We start from the raw sequence: 23,768 nt of genomic DNA on the forward strand, positions 1-23,768 counted from the left end.
CTAATATGCATCTCATCACCTCCTTCTTCCTACTTTCTTCTTTCTCCTATATTATATATATAGATACATGTATTGTCTTTCCCTCCCATCTTGTGATCTCAACCTTAAATATATAATATTCTCATGTGCTGTTCTTGCGTACTGTAATAGTACGAGAGAGAGATCATGAAGGTGTTGTGGTTTCTTGTACGCTTGTACCGTGTTTTTCTGCTGATCTTCCTGCATGCATCCTTTGGTACTGCAAAGTTAGTATGTGTTCATGCGTGTATATATATAATAAAAGGTAATCATATACTTATTATTTTTTCACCACTACTTTACCTCTTATAATCTATTTATCTTTTTATCATTTTTTTTAAGTATTTTTTAACCTCCTTAGCCATTAAGAAAAAATTTAAAAAAATATATAATTTTAATGATAGTCACTTACTTAATCATTAAGTAAAAGAAAAAATTTTAAAAAAATTAAAAAAAATATTAAAAAAGTGGTAAAATATTAGTAAGGTTATCATTATTCTATAATAAAATATGTAAGTGCAACAAATTTATCATTTTGTTATAAACTAACTTGTATTATATGACTATATTTAGTCATCATAACTGACTAAGTCTTAGCCATTAATTAAGACCTTTATATCCCTATATATATATATGAGTATATTTTTAGATTCACATGATAAAAATAACAAGAACCTCTCTCTCATTCTCTCTTTTCATTAGTTTACAATATGTTATAAGCACGATTCTCATCATCTTCCTCCTCTCTCCCAACTCCATCTTCTTCCCCGTTGTGTATCTCACCGTCATGTACCTCGGCGCCTTAATAATCACCTATTTGTCCAATGGCAGCGAGCTCTTGTTGGATATTCTTGTCCCTGGTATTGTCGGCGCGTTGTTCCTCCCAATCCGATAACCACCGCTAACAAAGACCGGTCGTTCCTCGACTAGAGTTGCCTTCTCTGTCCCAAGCCTTTCGTAGCGATTAAAAAAAAAAGGCAGACTGATTACTTTGAGCTTTGCCCATATGGGTATCTCCTTCTTCAGGGACATAGATCTCCCTCCTCAGAGATTAACTATGGTATCGGACGCTAGCAAGAAGAAGGCGGTCGTGGCGGCCAAGAGAGGAGGCAAGGCTGCAGCTGCATCTTCAAAATCGGCGGCGGTGGTTTCTTCCGATTCTCAGAACGGAGCTGAGAAATTGGCGAATGGATTTGATGCTTTTGCCATATCCGATCGGACGTGTACCGGCATGCTTTGCTCGCATCCGCTCTCCCGAGATATCGGCTTGTTCCCGTGTTTAGCCAAAAACCCAACTTTCTTCATCAACGAGAGCCGGATCTTCTGCTGTGGTTTGGATCTCCTAGAGAGAAAGAGAGAGAGAGAGAGAGAGAGTCTGTTACTGGACAAATCGAGGTTTGTAAGGCGGGTCAACCGACCAATGGTCGCCGGAATCTGACCCACGAGATCACATCCAGTGAGCCAAAGCAGCGGATTCGCTGTACACGCCAGGAACTCCCAAAAAGAGCAAAGCAAACTCGAAACTGAATTATAGTGAAAACCTCTAAAGTTTCACAACCTGATTGAAACTAAAGAAGAACAGTTTCGCTTCTAAGCGGTCGGTCTGTTTTTTTGAAGATTATCAGCCCTCCTTTGATGAGCTGCCACGTCAGAAATTACACAAAAGTGAAAATAGATCCAACCACATACAACCACTTCTCTCCTCTCCTCTCGCCTCTCCAAACTCTCATATCGCTTTCCACATAACCATTTCTGCATAGATAGCACAAATTATAGAGAAAAAGAATCATGAAAAGTGAATTAATTTTTAGAAAAAGCAAGGTGGAATATGGAGGCATGGTGGAAGATCTGGAAAGCAAGGTCGAGATTTTGCTACCAGGTAACCATGGAGACAGAATCCAAAAAAAGCTTCTTTTTCTTCCATAAGGAGAACATTAGAAAGCCAGCTTTGGCTACACTGGTTTTGTTCTTGATGGCCATTGATTTGGCTTTAGAGATAACCTGTTTGAGGAAGAGAGAAGCCTTGTTCTTCATTTTTAATATTATTTAAGAATTTCAAGGAAAAAAAAAACTAGTAAATGTAAAGGAAAACTAAGATTAATCTAGAAGAAACGCGTTTGAACAAAATGGAAGAAATTTTTGAAGCTCTCTGAAGAGGGTTCAGAGGGGTCTAAGCATATTTCTCTTTCTCCATTGAACTCAACAATTTTCTCCTCTCTGTCGTTCTGCATTTCTTATTCTAAAGTCAATTTTTCCTTTCTTAGATCTTCAATGCTCAGCTCACTTCCATTTTCCCGTCATCGACTCCACTGCAAGTCACTTTCTTGGAATCTGTTGCCATCGAACCCAGATGTGTCGTCGATTGCAAGAAAGGGGAGAAGAGCCTGCGTCGGTTGCTAGGGGGAAAGGATTTGGTGGGGGTGATTTTGGGGATAAATAGAGTTTGTTCTGCGGTGCGTTATAATGGAGATAAGGTGGAACTCATACCTGGCATGTTCTTATTGGGGGGCTGTTATTTGGGGATAAATAGAATGACCAGTTGGAAGGATTTCTCAAAGAAGAAAGGCCTAAGAAGGAATTGAGACTACTTGGAAGCATAGTCGGGTCATTGGGGATGATGTTGTACGGGAAGTCATCCAGGACCCTCCGCAACTCGAGGGCCTAGGCGTTCCTGTTGTTGTTTCTGGTGGTGTCCCTGTGAAGAGAAGCCACAAGGGGGACATGACCATAGCGTTTTGGATAATGCCCGTGAATCGTGACGCTCGTTTTTGACAGGTGATCGGACTGCGAGGGTCTGCAGTTGACGTGGTGGGTAATAGGATTTACAGGGAATGAGTTTAACAGAGATTCAATATGAAGTGACCTTTCTTTTCACTTCTCACCACCACCCATGGATCGAGCACGAGGTTCTGTTACTTCTAAAGCTAGTGATCTTCTATTTTAAGTAAGTTTTTTAATATATTATTTGTAATCTTCAATATGAGTATTAAAAATTATATTCATTATTATTATTTGATAAAATTCTATGTTTATTCATATAGTTTATATATCAGTTATATCTATGAAGAATTAAAATTTTTAAAATTTACATTTCAGTTATATTTGTGATAAATTTTTATTCACATAATTTATATATAAGTTCTATTTACTTTTTATACTTGTTATGAATTATTGATGATAAGATTCATCTTGGAATAGAAATGGAGCATCCCTAAAGGATCGCCCTAAACCAATAATTTTATTAGGTATCTCATATTAAGTTTCATTTTGGAATAAAAATTGAGCATCCCTAAAGGATCGCTCTAAACCAATAATTTTATTGAGTATCTTATATTAAGATTCATCTTGGAATAGAAAGTGAGCATCCCTGAATGATCGTTCTAAATCAATAATTTTATTGAGTATCTCATAATTTAAATGAGTGATATGTGTACCAAAATCTTATTATAATTAATGCACCTGAAGTTGCATAATTGAAATTGTGTAGAAAAAAACCGCTTAAGAATATATGTTTAAATGAATGTCTCGAATGTGCTCCTGAAGTAGCAATATCGATTACAAAAGTTCATAGTATATTCTAAATTTATATCTGGTCTTCTAGTGGCTATTCAAAATAATGAGCTTTTGTTAAAAGATCATTAGTCACGTCCTACTAGTTCCACATCATCCCTGAAGTGAATGGTATTGGATTTATATCATTTTTAGAAGAAAATTGTGCATTTTTTTCCAAAGAAACCAAGAGCTTGGACGTGGTAATGAATATATTTGTAGTACTTATATGATTTCAAGCCAGAAGCTCGTATTAGAAAAACTACCAGCTTTCTCTTTGAGATGATATTATACAACTATTGAATCAAATAATATGATGCATCAAAAGTGAAATGATTCAAAATATTTGTATGTTTTTCATGATTATCTTGATCATCCAAAATCAATTACGATAAGTCGAATAATTTTCATATGGACGTCCATAAAAGAACTAGAAGATTCTTTTATTATAAAATCTTCCTACCATGAGTGGAAAGAAAAATTTGCTAGAAGCAAATAAAATGAAATAATTCGACATTATCTTGATTATCATAAGTTGACTGGAAGTTCAAATGATAATTAATTTATGAATGTAATAAGATAAAAATGTCTCATATTCTAGCTGCTAAAATTTCAATAAGGATTGAAGTCTCCATAGGACAATTAAGAAATTTAGCAGTCTAATGAACATAAGATATGCTTAAAAGCATGTGAGACCTATTGATACAAAAGATAAAGCATCCCAAAAGAGAAAAGCACAAATAAAAGAAATTGGTACTCCTGAAGAGGCCTTACCCACAAAACAAGTAATAAGATCCATCTAAATTTTCTGTACAAAATTCTCCCATAAAAAACTCATGAAGAGTATAATGCTCCTGAAGAGTGCCTCCTGAAGAGATTTTTCATGAAATGTCTTCCCTTGAAGAGGGACATGTATCTGAAAATAACGAGATCTCGATACATTTCATGAGTATTGAAGAAATTCTGGAAAGAAATAAAACCGTTGTAAACAACGTATTTTCATATAAGATGGCACTTGACATTAACAGAAGTAATGAAGAAAGTGAGCCAAAAACTGTCAAAGAATACCGACGTAAAAATATTGGCCAAAATAGAAAGAAACAATTCCTGCAGAATTGATATCACTAATAAAATGTTATACATATGGACTTGTAGTCTAAACACTTAAAGATGTGATACTTGTTGAATATCAGTGAATATTTATATAAAGGAAATGAAAATGTGATATATAAATCACGAGTCGGTTTCTTGCAGAAATAATATTGATATATTTTTGAAATGAATGAAATTATCTTGAGATTTTTATTAGCTTGAAAGTTATCAAGAGTTTGGATATGCATGATTCACTACATATTTATATGGATCATTGCATCATGACATATATATGAAAATTCCTGAAGGATATAAAATGCCTAAAGCTTATAATCTGACTACAACAAGAAATATGTATTCTATTAAGTTTTAAAATCCTTATATGATCTAAAAACAATCCAAATGCACATGGAACAATCTATTTTTCATATATTTTCAATATCTATATTAACTTATTGTAGTTTATATAGATGATTTAAATGTCATTGAGGGTCCAGAAGAGCTCATGAAAACTGCACATATTTGAAATATAAATGTGAAACTCTTGTGGCTTCAAGGTGGAGATGAATAAAATTATTAGTTCTGAAATACCATCTCTTAAATGCAATTAGTATTTTAGATTCATATTACGATTTTGTAGAAAATGTACATTATTAAAGGAGAAATAAAATGGAGCACGCAGAACATCTACTAGAAGATAGAAACACAATATGAATATTTGTGAAATATTATCTTATTATCTCGAAACAAAATTATAGAAATTTGAAGTTCTTCGCCTCATTCTTTAAACGATCTTGCTCTTCAAAAATCTGCATGGCATCCATATCTAAAGGAATAGGCAATCAAAAAGAAGATTTAAGTAAGAATTTTAAATTCCTATTCTCTTACTTTATTACTCCTATCTTCATGTTGGACTTCAGAAGAAGTCGCTGAAAGATAGAAATATTATCGTTGAGTTTGTCAACTCCAAAAGTTTTGGATTGTAGTTGCTAAGAAAATGCGACAATTGTTGATTAGCATCGGGTATTGAGACTCACAAGCTCGTAGATAGTTTCATTATCTGACATATTAATTAGATCATTATTGTATTGCATTATATCACCTACGGTAGAAGCAGAAACAACTGGTGAATGAGGTGCAGAATACCTCATATATTGGTTATGAGAAAATTGCTGAGCCATTGCAGAGTAAGAATGCAGAAAGAGATTGCAGAGTAAGAATACATACTAATTACAGAAAAGTAAAGAAAATAAGATGTAAATGAAAATGAGCTGAATATTTCTTTTATAGAGAAAATTATGACAAGACATCTCTATTGTTTCACAGCATCTCTCGTGAAGTATCTCTTTATAACAGACAAGAGATGTAACATTATAGCTCTGCGACGCCTGGCAGCTACAGAAGAACTGTGAAATCCTGCAGTGCTTGTCTGGTCTAAAAAGATAGCCACCGTTTTTGTTGAAAAATAAGATTAGTGGCTTAATTTTGGTGACTTCTCCACTAACTATATCATTTACAAGAACTCCATAAGAACACAATTCCAGAAGAGTAGTGAATTTAGTGTTAAAATGATTTATGAGTCAATATGTTGAATTTGTTTACCAAAACATTATCAAATGCATTATTTAAAGAGTTGGTACACAATATTGAGATGTATCAGCGCAAAGACTTTTCACTATAAAGTCTTGAAGCACTTTTATATGGACAAAGTTCATCCCCTAAGTACTCCAATGGTTGCTTGATCATTTAATGAGCAGAAAGATCCATTACCTCCTTGTGAAGACGATGAAGAAATTCTTGGTCCTGAAGTACCTTATCTGCAGTTCAATTGAAACTCTGAATATGTAATTATTTTATCAACATGAATCAAGTTCACAATTAGTTGGATATATGGATGTAGGTTGTCTTTCAGATCCACACAAGAAGATCATTGCAATTCATGATAAGAAATGTGAAATTGATGTCAAGTAGATACGGTCAAATAATAATTTGGCAAATATATTAATTAAAGCATTACCAACTGCAACATTTAAGAAGATTATGCAGAACATTGGAATGCGAAAACTTGAAAACCTATTATCATGCATTTTTTTAGGGGGAGTAATGTCTTGAAAAATTGTGCTGATTGTACTCTTTTTCCTTCTCTAAGGTTTTATCCCACTAAGTTTTCATTTGCAAGGTTTTAATGAGACAATCCTAAAGTACTTGACAGTACACATGAATACTGTACTCTTTTTCTTTCGCCATTAATTTTTTCCCATAGGGTTTTTCCTTGGCAAGGTTTTAACGAGACATATTTTTTAAATATGGTCATCTAAAGGAGGAGTGTTATAAACTAACTTGTATTGTATGACTACATTTAGCCGTCATAATTGACCAGGTCTTAGCCGTCAATTAAGACCTTTATACCTTTATATATATGGGTATATTTCTAGGCTCATATGATAAAAATAAGAAGAACTTATCTCTCATTCTCTCTCTTTTCATTAGTTTACAACACCTTTATATATATATATATATATATGCATGGATCCCAATTATTATTTTTACATCAACACTTCTGAATTAATATTTTAACAATTAATATTTTGTACAATTAGCCATTTTATAAGTACTTCGAATATATATTGCCTATATCATGTCAAACTTTACGTTTCATGTTTTCATTGATCTGTAGAGGCCGCGAGCTGCCCAAGATCAGAGGCGCTCCACCACATCCCAACGGAAAGCCCCCCGACAGCGGCAGCCCATGATCATCAATCACATGCACCTACCTAGCTAGTTCAATAAATCAAGCTGCATACTAATTAATATAATATATATAGCTATTTAATAAAGATCAGATGATTAAACAGTAGATCATATGTATAGCCTAGCTATATGCAGGTTGAGATCATCTATTGTATGAAGCTTGATTTGCTTCTTTCTCTAGTGAGTTAAATATTTCCGTCTGCTACTTCTATTAATCGATAGATCTCTTAGAATTTGTATCAGTTTTTACATTAATATATATTAATAATTATTATTACTATTAATCTAGTGAGTAATGTTACATACAGTAATCGTGAAGTATATAAGTATTGTGTAGTTATTTTGAAAAAAAATAAAATCTATTATTAAAATATTAATTTTTTTTAATGTGTATCCCATATTTATTTATTTATTTTTAAATAATTATATGGCGTTCATACACTCACAATTACAAATATCATTTCTTATATTAATGCACTGCATGCCTAGCTAAGAGTGCAAGCAAGGATGGAGTCAACTATCAGGAACATCATCTTGCAACAACTACCGATCAACGACGTATGCTCAATTTGTAGAACAAAATTAAAATTAAAGGAAACAAGTTCTAAAATGCAAGCTTTCAATTGGTCGAGATCGTAAATTCTTATGGAGGCAATCTGCTTAATTTGGCCCCTAGCTAGGCATTACAACAGCGGCATTTCTCTCTCTCTCTCTCTCTCTCTCACCAACTGCATAAGAAAGCATCATTGACCCAACAGTACCCACACTAAAGATCAGAAGCTAGCATGCCACTATACTAGGACTAGTTTGGATCTCAAGAAATCTGCTCAGTTGTACTAGTTATTTTTTGTGAAAATAATTATTTTTTATTAAAATGAATCTGTTTTAATCTCAAATAGTCATTCTCTTCGTATATAAATTGTTATAAATGCATATTTTTCTTGTAGTAAGTACATGCTCATTTTTCTTATAATACGTACATAGTGATTATAAGGGAACACAACTGTACGTACGTATATGTTGTACTTAAGTCTAACTGATGATCCAATATATATATATTCACAAATTACGAATTTGAAAATTATTAGCTAGCTAGCCTCGTATATAAATTTTCTTCTTTTCTTTTTAAATTTTCCAAAAAGGTCATAATTGACACAACTTTAACTTATAATTAAAACAAGATAATTCTTCGTCAAAGTCTACAGTGTAATGTAATTCACTCATTTCTTCGTCGTAGTCTAGGGTATTAATGTAATTCACTAATTCTTTCGTCAAAGTCTAACTAGGGTAATGTAATTCACTAACTTCTTCGTCAAAGTCTGGAGTATTAATGTAATTCACTAATTCCTTCGTCAAAGTCTGGCTAGGGTCATGTAATTGATCACTAATTTTTTCGTCAAAGTCTAGGGTATTAATGTAACAGCAATGCTACATACAGTCATGGAATTGCAAACGTCGCGCAATCGTTTTGAAAAAGAGTGAGGTCCACGATTAAAAAGTTTGTTTTTTTTTCATGTGGATCCCATATTAATTCATTTTTTTCAAAGCGACTGCACGCCGCTTGCACAACCACGACTGCAAATATCATTTCTCTTAATGTAATATGGTGAATTCCTTCTTCAAAGTATAGACACTATGGCATTTTCCCAAAGGGGAAATTCATGGCAAAAAGTAGACTTTTTGTGGAAAAAACTATTTTCCCACAAAATCTTACCGTTGGAAGCTTGTGGCATAAAACTCACCATAAAAAATATTATAGCCCAGGAAAGGTTTAATTCGTTGGCAATACCTATGTTTTCATATGATATATCTCATGCCAAGAGCCGATGAAGCTCGTCGCAAAAGTACATCCATTTCGGTAATGTGGGAATAGGAGAAATTACCATGATAGGTATTGGTGGATATTAGTATTACCCACTACAACATTTGTGGGAGAAATCTTCTGCCGGCAAAAAAAAAAAGAAAAAAAAAGAAAAAGAAAGTACTTGCAGCCAGTTGTCTTCGCGGCAAACGCTAAAAGAATTCAGAAAAAAAAAATTGTAAAAGTAAAACCAGGTAGGATTGGGCCAAAAATGATAATAAATAATTGTCTAATATAAGCTAAAAAGTTATATACAAACCAATGCAACCATAAAATGCAATAAACCACAATCCATTAAAATTCAATACACAACAACCAACATAACAATGAAATGAAATAAAATCACTTTCAACAAAGTATGTCCAGCCGTTAATATCAATCCACAAATATTATTTTAAGTTTCATACATACTAACAATAATCCCAACCAACATATCACTTCAATATTTAGTACCAATTCACGTCATTCCACTTCACACTCCCATATATATAACTTAAAATCTTGTATTGTAAGCCATATCAACATGCTTGCCGCCCATGTAATCCAATCCAACACAAATGTAGATATTTTATTCAAATAACACTTGAGTTTAACACAATAAATAACACTTGAGTTCATGCCTCTACTCTAGAATTCCTTATCAATCTTCACAAACTCAAGCAACCAACGCATGCAGCAAAGCTTGAAGCCACTACACTCGACCAAGTCCATAGGGCATTGCGCCCAACACATGATTCAACAAATGCTCCCGTGTAAAAATGGTTGAGGTTTCCTTTCCAAAACACACCAAAAAGCCACACCAAATGCCATTAAAACCCAAACAAACCGAGCAAAATTTTTTTTGATAGGTAAGAGAAAATTCAAACTCTTGGAGCCATAATTCAATCTACAGTCAGCTTGGGTACATGGACACGATAACTGAACATAAATCAGATAAGCTAGATTTAAGAAAACCTTCATGTCTCCACTCCACTAATTTTTATTCCAAAATAATTGAAAGAAAATAATAGGAGTAATATGTAAAGTATTGGAACAATGTGCAAACATCCTAAGATATGACTGGATCTTACTTTTTTGACTTGTTGGATTCAGTTGCAAACAAAAAAGAGCACTCCAAAGGCACTAGCATGAAAAGATAACTAAAGAAATATACTTAGCTGTTTGAATTGTAAAAGTTCAGACATGTGGGTTTGAAAAAATATACTTAGAAATAAACAGATGTTCATACACAGGTGTTCAATATACTTGAAGAAAAAAGAAATTTTTTGAGTCAAATAATTCCAGAAGAAAATGAAAGAATAGTAAAATATCATCATTCTTAAACAATCTTAAGTTTCTGAAATGTGTTTATCACATACAACATAAAGACATTGGCCTATAGACTGTTAGTAAGCTAATAACTCAATATTTGTGATAATATTAGTTAGCTATAGACTTACTCTATGGCCTATTTCCAGCAAAGGTTGCAAATGGAATTATTGTTCCATAAAAAAAATTGTAAATGCAAAAAAAGATGAGGCTGGAATTATTGTAAATGATCATAAAAAATTGTCTAATATAATTTAAAAAATTATATACAAACCTTGGAGATTCAAATTGACAGTAATAACAATTTCAAAAAAAGAACTAAAATTGTGCTAACATATTTTAAAGAAAAACTCCTAATGAGAACCCAAGAGCAATAAAGAGTTTAGTGCTTTGGCACTAATGAGAACATTCAAGTGGAAAAATAACTATTTCAGATTTCTATTTCCAGAACTAGTTACCTCAGTTCTCCCATCACGTATTATATTGATAGCAGCAACCTCAACTATGTTGAGCTCTGCATCAACCATGCATCTAGGTTAGTAACCAATACCTTCAAAATTTCAATACAACTGTTAGTGCAGTTGGATAACCAGATCTATTACAAAGAAAATGACTCTCAAGTCTTATAGTGAAAGAAAAAGCTAAAACAACACATGTATTTTCCTTTGCTTCTTGGTATAGTATTCTGACATGAGAAGTACCAACCCCAACATATATTTTCACAAACTAGAGTACAGACCTCAAGAATTGGTTTTGATAGTTGGACATGCTCAAGTGCTTGAACTAGAACTTCCCTAGCTTTTTTTTACATTACCAAAAACCTAAATAAACTTAAGAAAGAGAGATATCAGTCATTGGATCAGATCAGGAACTACTTATTATTTAGTTAATTTATTTTAGTATTTAAAATCACCTCCATTGGATCAAATTAGAAACCTAGAATGAAGGGCTAGATCAGATCCCAAAAACCCTAACCTTTTTCCTCATTTTCCCCTCCCCTTACTCTCTCTTCCCTCCAGCAGCCACCTTCCCCGATTTCCTCCCCATCCTCTCGCAGCCAGCCTCGCTGTCGCACCCCAACGGCCACCTTTCTGGCTCCACCCCACATTGCCAAACCTTCCACACCAATCTTCTCCCGCAACCATGCCCAGCCCCAAAAACCCACGCATTTCTCTCCCCGAAATCCTCCTACTTCATGCCCCACCGCGACCTAGCCCCTCACCAGTTGACAGCAGCCCCCCACAACCTCACCAATCCCCTCCCCTCCATTATAGGCCTCTCTCTCTCTCTCTCTCTCTCTCTCTCTCTCTCTCTCTCTCTCTCTCTCTCTCTCTCTCTCTCTCTCTCTCTCTCTCTCCATGACCAAATTGAAGCTTGAAGCCTCTCTTTCTTCTCTCTCAGTTTCGCCACCACGCCACCGCGAGTAACCCACGAGCCTCCTCCACGCCGTGCCTCACCATTGCGACCACCTCCTCCCTAGATCCACCAGTCCAGGCAGCCCCGTGCCTCTCCCTCCCTATCTACCCACGGATCTCCTTAGATCCAGTGCGTAGCCACCGTCAACCACCATTTCTCGCCACCGATAGTCACTTGGGGTTAGCCCCATGACCCATTCTCCATGCCACCGTGTCCAGCCAGCCGAGGCCATGCCTCCCTCTCCTTTCCCCTTCAGCTTCCATCACCCCACGCGCCACCTCCCACAACCGTGCTTGGCCAAGCCAGCCATGGACACCCTCTCCACCTCCTGCCACCACCATGAAGCCCACTAAGCCCTTGCCACCCCAAACAACCACTGTTTCTAAGGTCGCGATAGAGATCGTTGGACTCCTACTCGCACATGTGTAGCCGCCGTCGTGGGACTTTGCTGGACAGCAAGCAACATAGCAAGCGTTCAACCTCTCGCTATTTTATAATTTCTAACCCTTTTAGTTAAAGAATTATGCTATTGCAAAGTGGATATTGGACTGGTATTGCAAATGCATTATGTTGTGTAGTTTGATTGGTATTGTGAATTGTTGTTTGGTGTGTTGTGTTTTATCGTGGAATTTTGCTACATATAAGAAAAGTTACGTATTAATTTACGTATCAATACTCATTCCTTTATATTTAAAATTTAAATTAGTATTATTTTTAATAAAATTTATTTTTTGACCAATCACATTTGATTAGTGTACAATTATACTTGTAAATAGATTTTTCCTTTATTGTGTGAACGTTGTGCTGTTTTGTGATCTGTAAACGGAGTAGTGTAATTGTGCAGTGGAAGTATTGGGCATTACTGTACGGTTGTATTATGGTCTTAAGCAGTGTGAAGGGACAGGGTGTTGTGCAGTATATTAATGTAAGGGTCATGCTAGAGCTACTCCCGCTTGGAGCCACTGCTAGGCTCTAGAATTTTTTTTTTCAAATTATTTTTTAATACCTTTAATTATTTAAAAAATATATAAACAATTTATAATAATATTAAACAATTTTTTCTTAATCATAAAGAAAAAGAAAAAGAAAATCAGCAATGGGACTCCAGCATGAGTACCCAGCGGTGGCCTAAGTATTTCCTTTAATGTATTTCACTCATTTCTTCATAATAGTCTAGGGTATTAGTGTAGTTCACTAATTCCTTCGTCAAAGTTTAGCTAGGGTAATGTAATTGATCACTAATTTCTTCGACAAAGTCAAGAGTATTAATATAATTTCCTAATTCCTTCGTCAAAGTCTATCTAGGGTAATGTAATTGATCACTAATTTCTTTGTCAAAGTCTAAGATATTACTGAAATTCACTAATTCCTCGGTCAAAGTCTAGGGTATTAATTAATGTCTTTCCCTCCCACCATCTTGTGATCCCAACCTTAAATATATAATATTCTCATGTGTTGTTCTTGCATACAGTAATGAGAGAGAGAGAGAGAGAGAGAGAGAGAGAGAGAGAGAGAGAATTAATTAAGGCCATGTTTGGAAATTGAGATGAATTGAGAGCATAGTTAAGAACATCTTATCTTATCTCAAAATTCTTCATAATTTCCTTCTCAAACCTAACTCGAGCACAAAACATTTTTTAATTTCAAAATTTTAACTGTTTCGTCTAATCATTACAACTTTATCAAATTTTTAAATAAAATATAAAAAATAATAAATTTAAAAATAAAAATAATATTAAATAATTATATTCAAATAACTGTTTAATTTTATAACGAGTAATGCTATATACAGTCGTAAAGTGTGTAAGCGTCGTGTAATCGCTTTAAAATAGAATGGAATCCACCATTAAAAAATTAATTTTCTTTTTATATGAATTCCTTGTTTATTCATTTTTTTAAAATGGTAAGTGTGCGTGTCGCTTGCACACTTACGACTACAAATATCATTTCTTTTTCAATAATTAAATACTAGTTTGAATATTATACATTAGCTTGGTTTTCCTTCTCCTCTTTTTAATATTTGTCCGGAAACTCTTAATTAATTGCCACAACTTTGTCTTATAAAAACAAATTCTTCGTCAAAGTCTACGATAATGTAATTCACTCTAATTTTTCCATTATTATGAATCTCATCATCTCCTTCTTCCTACTTTCTTCTTTACCGATCGTACATATATTATATATATATATATATATATATATATATTCTATATATAAAAAATGTGTATGAAACGGAATTTCTTATTTCCCGTCCATTTTGTTGTTTTACTTAACGCTGTTAATTTTCCGTTAACAGCCAGCGGTCAAGATTCGAGAAGACCAGTCAAGAGTGTTTGGTATCGAAAACCGAGCAATCATCCAGTCATGTCTATCTGCGTGGCATACACTGATTCGCCCCAGTTCTGAAATCCAATGGCAATTTCCAGTATAAAGAACCTCGACAATTCACTTCTTCATGCTCAACCACCAAGAAACGAGAAGACCTGGTCAAGTGTGTTTTGTATTGGAAACTGAACAATCATCCAGTCATGTCTATCCATGTGGCAGACAATGATTCATCCCAACTCTTGAATTCAATGGCACTTTCAAAGAACCTCGACGGTTTCACTTCTTCATGCTCAACCAAAAAGAAATGGCGTGAAGTGCACTCTCTTCTTCTTTTATCTCGTCCTAAAAACATAGGCACTGTACCTGCATTAAGTTCTGGTTCCCAATGGCATTTACCACGAAGATGTTGTCCTGGAGTGTTATAAACTTCAGGAGGACAATGGGGCCGGAGCTGAGGAACGCCGTCAAGGCCGTGAAGTGGGGGACAGATTACCTCCTAAAGGCAACGGCGATACCGAGCGTCGTTTACGTGCAGGTGGGTGACGCCTACTCAGATCACAACTGGTGGGAGAGACCAGAGGACATGGATACGCTTCGTACGGTGTATAAGATCAACATGGCCCACCCTAGCTCTGACGTTGGATCGTCGTAAAAGTTGTTGGTTTTACTGAATGGGATTGTTGCTGTTGTTGTGTAGGACGAGTTGCTTTGGGCAGCGGCATGGTTGCACAAGGCCTCGAGGAGGCGTGAATATAGAGAGTACATAGTGAAGAACGAGGTGATATTGAGAGCCGGGGATGCCATCAACGAGTTTGGTTGGGTTGACAAGCATGCTGGGATTAATATGCTTATTTCCAAGGTAACCGTAGTTCCTGAATTTATTAATCTTGGAAATAATTTGATCCAAATATAGCCATCGTCCTTAATTCGATTTGATTTGTGTTAATATTGGGGAAAGTAGGCTAGGGATAAGCTGGAGAAATTGATGGTGGTGGATAACAAGTCTGGTAAGAGTGTAATGAGTGAGGTTCGAAAGAGCTCGGGCAGGTATTGTTTAATCACTTATTTGTTCAGCATTTATGGACCTTTTCTGAGATTATGCATTTGAATTCTTTGGGTTCAGAATGGATAAACTTAATAGCAATTGCTTTATTTTTCGTAGAGTTAAGGATTCATATAAATCTGTAAGCGTGTAGTGATAAAATCTGTGTTTGAAGCCATCTTGCATGCATTTCTCACAAGGATGTCCCAATTGAGAGAAGATCACGGGCAGCTTTTGGTATTTAGAAAAACTGCAGTTGAGAAAAACTGGGGCTAGACATTGTATTTGCTGCTTAAATCCTTCACGTCTCTGTCACTCAGTCACTGCATGTTATAACACATAATAACATATGCTTGACAGCAAATCCCTAACTCCACCCACCATGTGGCCCTTATATATATGAGTGTACATACCGATCATCATCAGTTCATGTTAATGTTAATGTTTTAATGATCTCCTTGATTGTCTCTTTTGGTCTCTAGCTCTTAGCCTCCCTATTGATATCTGCTTAAATACCCCAGAAATCATTGGTCATTAGGATATCTACTTCTATTGGGTCATGTTGGCAAATATTTTAATTGCACATGCATTCGGGGTGGAGTTTCTTTCGTTTTTTGTTCTTTATTGTTCTGGTACTTAAAAGATTTTTTTAGGAGGTATTGGATGGGATATATAATTTACATAATAATTTTTGGAGATAGATTGAAAGTGTTGCTTGAAAATTCGGATTATTATTCGATCATCATAAACATATAGATTAAAAAAAATATAATTTTTTGTTTGTTTGGAGTTATCAACCAAAGTCAGAGTGATATCATCTGATGCATTGGTGGGCAGAACTGGCGTTCATGTTTCAATTGGAAGCATACAAATATTGTCGGCAGGTGATCTAGACATGGTGAAGGATATTGGCCTTGAATCTAGGAAAACCTTCTTACATAACCAAGGGGAGGGGAGCCTTGGTGGGCCAGGGAATTGCATCCTAAAGTGGCCCACTTTGGGCCCACCAAAGGAAGATAATAGCTCCTAAATTCTACATGGACAAGGTCAAGGTAAGATTCCCCAGTGGATATGGCAGACTAATAACTTTTTAATTGATAAAAGATTACTTCCTTTCCAAAGCAATAATCATAGCAAACTTTCTTTCCCATTATTTTTTGTTTCCCCCTCCATTTCAAACAGTGAAGCGAGTACAAGTCGAGATTTGCCATTAAAATGGATCATTGTCAATCAAAGGATTATTCAATTTGCATGATATAAAATGTAAGATTTGATGCAAACTTCTTCTTGCAACTTTGTTTTGAAGAGCATGCTGAGTCTAATGGTTGACTATACAACCTCAATGCTAAGAGCATGGGAAATCAGGATTGAAAATGAGGGAGGGATTGCAGACATTAAAATCGAAAAGGATGGATGTGATTTACAGAGCTTGTTTTGGAAACAATTATCTTGAAGAGGAAGAAATATTCTTGAAGTTCATAACTCTCCAAAAAATCATGTTGAAGAAAACTCTCGGAATCCCCAAGTTGAGTTACCATTGCATTAAAGTTTTCCTACAAATATCATCAAGAAATTGTGAAGATGTTTGGTTGTTGTGACAATTTTTCATTGTTTGTACTTGGCCTTAATCTATTGTCATCAGACTACGTGCTGCATTTTACCATCAAATTTAGTTCATAAATGTTTTATAATCTGTGAACATCCCTAACTTGGTTTCAACCAATTTAAACTTGATCTTACAACAATCAAGTTTTTTCCGAGCAAGATCAATAGACAGATATACAAATTAGAGAAAGAGATAAACTCCATGATAGTAAGGGTAGTTAAACAAAGGACGGAGACAACTCACGAAAAGGATTTTCTGCAAATAATACTTGAAGGAGCCAAAAATACTGGTGATTTGTCGAATATCTCTCCTGACAAATTCATCGTGGATAATTGCAAGACTATATATATTGGCGGCTATGGGACTGTTGCCATCACAACATCATGGAGCTTGATGTTATTAGCTGCATATCCCGAATGGAAAGCTCGTGCTCGTGCTGAGGTGCTTGAAATGTGTAAAGGCGGCCTTCCAATTGCTGATACAATCCACAACATGAAAACAGTATGTACCATTATAAACTCTTTATGTCCACAAAGGGTGTTTTTACAAAGTAGAAGGAATAGCATATGGCTGCTAGAAAATTAAGAGCTACAAACTATTATCTGCTACTCCCTTATGCTTATTATGTTAGATTCGAATGAGATAGTTCAAACTATGTTCATGGGCCTTTTTTTTGTATGTTCTGTATAACTTTTGCTGGTTTTGACGCTGTGTTTATATTTTAATTATAATAATTTTTGAGTAATATGGGAGTGAATTGATAAATTCTTCTATATGGATTTAAACCTCTTTCTTCAATTATAGCTGCCGAGAATAAGGTTTGTCAATAGTTATATTCATGGATTGGATGTAGTTGTATTTAGTAAGATCAAGGAATAGTAGAAATTGGTGATTAACAATTTTTGTTTAGGCATATGTCATCATTGTCTCAATCTGTAATTTGTATCGATAATTTCTACCATCGTGATATTATCCACAATCATATAACTTAAAAGATAATCTAACTCTTATGATCTTATGCTAAGGAATTAACTGCTGAAGGATGTGTTGAATGAACTCCCAAAGCTAAGACAATGAGGATATGCTCTTTTTTCAATATAATATTTCCCTTCAACAAATTTGCATTGTATTGTTACTAATTTACTTATTGCATATTACTCGAAAACATTATATTCGACACACATATATAGGGTAAAACTATGGATTTGATTAGGCCAACAAGTCTTTTTGGTTTCTAATCTATCAAACATGTAATTTTTTTACTTTACTAAGTTATCATTATCCAAAAATATTTGCTAAAATTTGATCTTTTCTTCCATGGATTAAATTAATCAATTTTTTTTTAACAAAAATATATTATTTTTATAAAATAATTGTGATCCAACTAAGCAAACGTGCTTGCACGTTGCTTTGACCTAGTATATTATAGATATGTGTATGTCTTTTCCTCCCATATTCTATCTCAACCTTAAATATATATTTCCTCTCTCACTAATTTCTTTGTGAAAGTCTAGGGTATTAATGTAATTCACTAATTCCTTCGTTGAAGTCTACAGTATTAATTAATGCATGCCTTTTCTTCCGGCTATCTTGTGATCTCAACCTTATATATATAATATTCTCATGTGTTGTTCTTGCGTATGTAATACGAGAGAGAGAGATCACGAAGGAATTTTTAGACAAAATATAAAAAATAATAAATTTAAATTTAAAAATAAAAATAAAAATAAATAATTATATTCAAATAATTGTTTAATTTTATAACGAGTAATGCTACATATAATCAAAAAGTGTGTAAGTATCATGTAATTATTTAAAAAAAAAAAATCTACTATTAAAAAATTAATTTTTTTCGTATAAATCTCTTATTTGTTATTTTTTTTTTAAATCATGAGTGTGCGTATCGCTTACATACTTATAACTGTAAATATCATTTCTTTTTTAATAATTAAATACGGATTTGAATATTATATATTAGCTTGGTTTTCCTTCTTTTCTTTTTAATATTTGTTCGAAAACGTCTTAATTAATTGCCACAACTTTGACTTATAAAATCAGATTCTTCGTCAAAGTCTACGGTAATGTGATTCACTCTAATTTTTCCATTATTATGAATCTCATCATCTACTTCTTCCTTCTTTCTTCTTTCCCGATCATACATATATAATATATATTATATATTATAGATATGCATATGACGGAACGAATGAGGAGAAGATGAACTGGTTCAACCCGATCCGAATTCTACATGTCAAGTCGGGTCACCATGAACCGCATCCACCTGCGGGTCAGGTCGGGTCGAGCCCAAATGCTTCTCGGGTGGCTCGGTGTGCAGGCCTACCTTAACCAAGAACATATATCTCATTTTCCTTTTAATTAATTAAGGCCATGTTAGGGAAGTGAGATGAGTTGAGGGCATAATTAAGAACATTAAGGGCCAGTTTGGATAGTGAGTTGAGTTAAAATGAAAATTTAAAATATCATTTTTTAATATTATTATTGTTTTAAAATTTGAAAAAGTTGAATTGTGATTTAAAAAAATTGAATTGTTTATTATATTTTGTATTGGAAGTTGAGAAATTTGTATTAATCATATGAGTTGAGTTTAATCTCATATCAAAATTCATCGTAATTTCCTTTCCAAATATCACTCATACATAAAATACTTTTAAATTTTAAATTTTTAACTTTTTTATCTAATTAATTATTATAATTTTTTCAAATTTTCAAACAAAACATAAACAACAATACAATTTTTTTAAATTTTAAAAAATAATATTATTAAAAAATAATATTCAAATAATGGTTTAATTTTATAATATTTTTATTCAACTTTTTCTATCTCATTTTGTAAAATTCAATAAAATATCTTAACTTAAACTTTTTCACTATTATAAATATTCACCAATAATTTTAATACTATTTATAAAATTTTTATTTTATCTTATTATCCAAACACGACTATGTGGCACTTAATTCTAACTCCAATATATATTTTCATTAATTAAATACGGGTTTGAATATTATAATATGAGTAAATCTTATAACCGATCAGTCCAATATCTATCAAATAATAGCTCCCCAATATCTGAGTGAAACGTAGATTCACAGCTTAACTATCATGAAGACGCAAATCAGGGGATTTGAAATTTACTTCCCTAGCCCCCTCTCGCACGGCCTCGTCCAGTTCTCTTTTCAGTTTTGACCATGGCGCCAGATCCAAATGCCAATGGTAGCGGCACGGTTCTGTTGAAGGAGCCAAAGAGCAAGAAGGATGAAAAAAAGGAGGAAAATCTGGTTGTGAATTCGTGTACTGTGATTGCTACGGTTTTACAATTTTTTTCATACCCAATGCTCCGAGTTGTCGGATGAAGATTTGGTGCTGAAAAAGCAATTAGAGTTGTATGTGGAAAGGGTTCAAAATCCTGATCCTAGCTTGCAGAAGGTTGCGCTTGAGAGCATGAGGTAATCCATCTTTTCTTGTCATATTTCCTTCTTCTTTAGGCTTAGAATTTGTGAATTTCTTACTTGGTTAAGGTTTAAAATTATTTAACAATTTTTACCCTTTTTTCAACTGTTCATGAATTTTCTCCGTTTCTGTGACTCGTTATATTTTTGTTGGTTTTTTTGGTTCTTTAAAGTTCACGTTTGAGATTGATGTGGAAGCTGTTGTGGGCAACGGAAGTTTTGGGCAAAGGAGATGGTGGGCAACGAATGGTGCGAAATTAATGGTGGGTAAAGGACTGGTGGTGGCAGAATTGATGACGACGGATTTGGTGTCGTGCGGCAGTGCAAAGCGACGGTGCTGGTGCGAATCGACACCGTCGATTCGATTTCTATTCTGCTTCTAAGAGTTTACTATATAGTGTGATGAGACTATTGTAATTTTTGTAGAATTGCTGATGGGGCGGAATATTAGTGGAGGCTGTTAAACCCATACCTTCGGATGGACCGCTTCAAAGCGGAACTCGTTTAATATTACCTTCTTTTCTTTTATATGTCCTTAAACGTCTTAATTAATTGCCACGACTTTGACTTATAAAAACGGATTCTTCGTCAAAGTCTACGGTACGTAATGTAATTCAATCCTAACTTGTCCATTAATATGAATCTCATCATCTCCTTCCTCCTACTTTCTTCTTTCTCGATCGTACATATATTATACATATATATATTATAGATATACGTATGTATTTCCCTCCCATCTTGTGATCTCAACCTTTAATATATATTCCCTCTCTCACAAATTTCTTAGTCAAAGTCTAGAGTATTAATGTAATTCAATAATTCCTTCGTCAAAGTCGACGGTATTAATTAATGCATGTCTTTTCCTCCGGCCATCTTGTGATCTCAACCTTATATATATATACATAGTATTCTCATGTGCTGTTCTTGCGTACTGTAACGAGAGAGAGAGAGAGAGAGATCATGAAGGTGTTGTGGTTTCTTGTACGCTTTTACTTTGTTTTTCTGCTGATCTTCCTGCATGCATCCTTTGGTAGAACTGAAGCACTGTAAGTATATGTGTACATGTGTATATATATAGTAAAATAAGTACGTGCAACAAATTTACATATATATATATATATATATATGTCTATGCATATATGGATACCAGTTATTATTTTTACATCAACACTTCTGAATTAATATTTTAACAATTAATATTTTGTACAATTAGCCCTTTTATAACTTAGAATATATATTGTCAAACTTTACGTTTCATGTTTTCATTGATCTGTAGAGGCCGCGAGGGGCCCTATGTCGGCCCGATCAGAGGTAGTCCATCACGTCCCATCGGAAAGCCCGGAAGCCACCCATGAGATCATCAATCACATGCACCGACCTTGCTAGTTCAATAAATCAAGCTACATACTAATTAATAATATATATATATATATATATATATAAATAGATGTTTAATAAAGATCAGATGATGAAACAGCAGATCATATATATAGGCTTATAGCCTAGCTATATGCAGGCTGAGATCCTTTATTGTATGAAGCTTAATTTGCTTCTTTATTTAGTGAGTTAATTATTTCCATCTGTTATTTTTGTTAATCGATCGATCTTTTAGAATTGGTATCATTTTTTATATTAATCTATATTAATTATTATTAATATTAATTTATTGAGTAATGTTACATACAGTCGTGAAATGTGCAAGTGTCGTGCAGTCGTTTTGAAAAGAAAGTGAGGTCTACTATTAAAATATTAATTTTCTTTTCATATATATCCCATACTTATTTATTTATTTTTAAATGATTACACGGCACTTATACACTCGTTACTGCTAATATTATTTCTCATATTAATACAATGCATGACTAGCTAAGAGTGCAAGCAACGATGGGGTCAACTATCAAGAACATCATCTTGTACCAAGTACCGATCGTCGTATGCTCAATTTGCAGAACAAAATTAAAATCAAAGGACACAAGTTCTAAAATGCAAGCTTTCCATATCATATATTCTTATGGAGGCAATCTGGTTTAATTTGGCCCCTAGCTAGGCATTACAACATGTTTAATAATTGTAAAAATAATTATTTTTCTACTTCACGCCCCACCGCGCGCCGCCGCGACCCAGCCCCTCACCAGTCGACAGCAACCCCCCACGGCCTCACTGATCCCCTCCCCTCCATTATAGGCCTCTCTCTCTCTCTCTCTCTCTCTCTCTCTCTCTCTCTCCATGACTAGATTGAAGCCCAAAGCCTCTCTTTCTTCTCTCTCGGTTTCGCCACCACACGCCGCCGCCACGCTACTGTGAGCAACCCACGAGCCTTCTTCACACCGTGCCTCACCACTGCGACCACCTCCTCCCTAGATCCACCGGTCCAGGCAGCCCTGTGCCTCTCCCTCCCTCTCTACCCACGGATCTCCTTAGATCTAGTGCCATGGACACCCTCTCCACCTCCTGCCACCACCATGAAGCCCACTAAGTCCTTGCCACCCTAAATTAAAATGATCATTAATTTATTTATTTTTTAAAAAAAGAATCATAAATAGACACACTTTGAATGAAGGAAAATTCTATTTATAAATCGATGTAGATAATACACTTAGGTAGAGTGTTTATATAGCATAATATTTGAATGAAAATTTTAAAATTTCAATCTTACAAATTAAATATTAGATTTTAAGTGATGTAGATGATGAGAATATAATAACTCTCTAAAAAAAGTGTGAAATTATGGAATTTCTTACTGTTATACATGTGCATGTTAATTACAAAACGTTCGAATGCAAGAAAAATTAAGTAACATGTTCGCACTTAAAGAACTAGAAAGTTCAACCCTTGCACATTTGTTTGCACTTAAGGAAGTCGAGAAAACACACGTGGCTTTAATATACCATTCAAATGTTACGTGTCAATATATATAACATCCTAATGTGAAATCTCAATTTCACTCAAACACCAAATCATCTGTTGCCTCCTCTACCGTTCAACGCAACCAATGTTGCCATTAAGCCACAACCTTGTATTTTTATTGGGTTTTGTTGCGTTTTATTAGTGCATTTCGGTTCACACTAAAACCTAAACCATCACCATAGGAAGGTTACCCACGATGTACCCTTCATTTATACGGCGGCAATTCACCAAATAGTAGAGTGAAATATGAAGCTCAAATGTACGATCGTATATTCAAACATTTGCACTCAATAACCATATTAATGTTCGAAAGGTAAAATAATATGTTCACATTTAACGGTGACACTACATACATCATTCGCACATTATAGCATACATTGGAACTTAATATAAATACTCGAATGCATTTTAGTGTAGTTTGA

General features: G+C 34.4%; 1 long non-coding RNA gene across 2 annotated transcripts; it reads left to right on the forward strand.

Annotated features, from left to right (window-relative positions):
- Positions 1-20,078: 20,078 nt before the first annotated feature.
- LOC122297125 lies at positions 20,079-22,050 on the forward strand. 2 transcript variants are annotated; one of them, XR_006238667.1, is made up of 3 exons: positions 20,079-20,436; positions 20,613-21,485; positions 21,716-22,050. It is a non-coding gene; the product is annotated as an uncharacterized LOC122297125 (long non-coding RNA). The 2 variants fall into 2 exon arrangements; XR_006238668.1 differs by having other exon boundaries at positions 20,080-20,436; positions 20,625-21,485.
- Positions 22,051-23,768: the final 1,718 nt, after the last annotated feature.

This window comes from Carya illinoinensis, chromosome 15 (assembly GCF_018687715.1).
Source record: "Carya illinoinensis cultivar Pawnee chromosome 15, C.illinoinensisPawnee_v1, whole genome shotgun sequence".
NCBI lineage: Eukaryota > Viridiplantae > Streptophyta > Magnoliopsida > Fagales > Juglandaceae > Carya > Carya illinoinensis.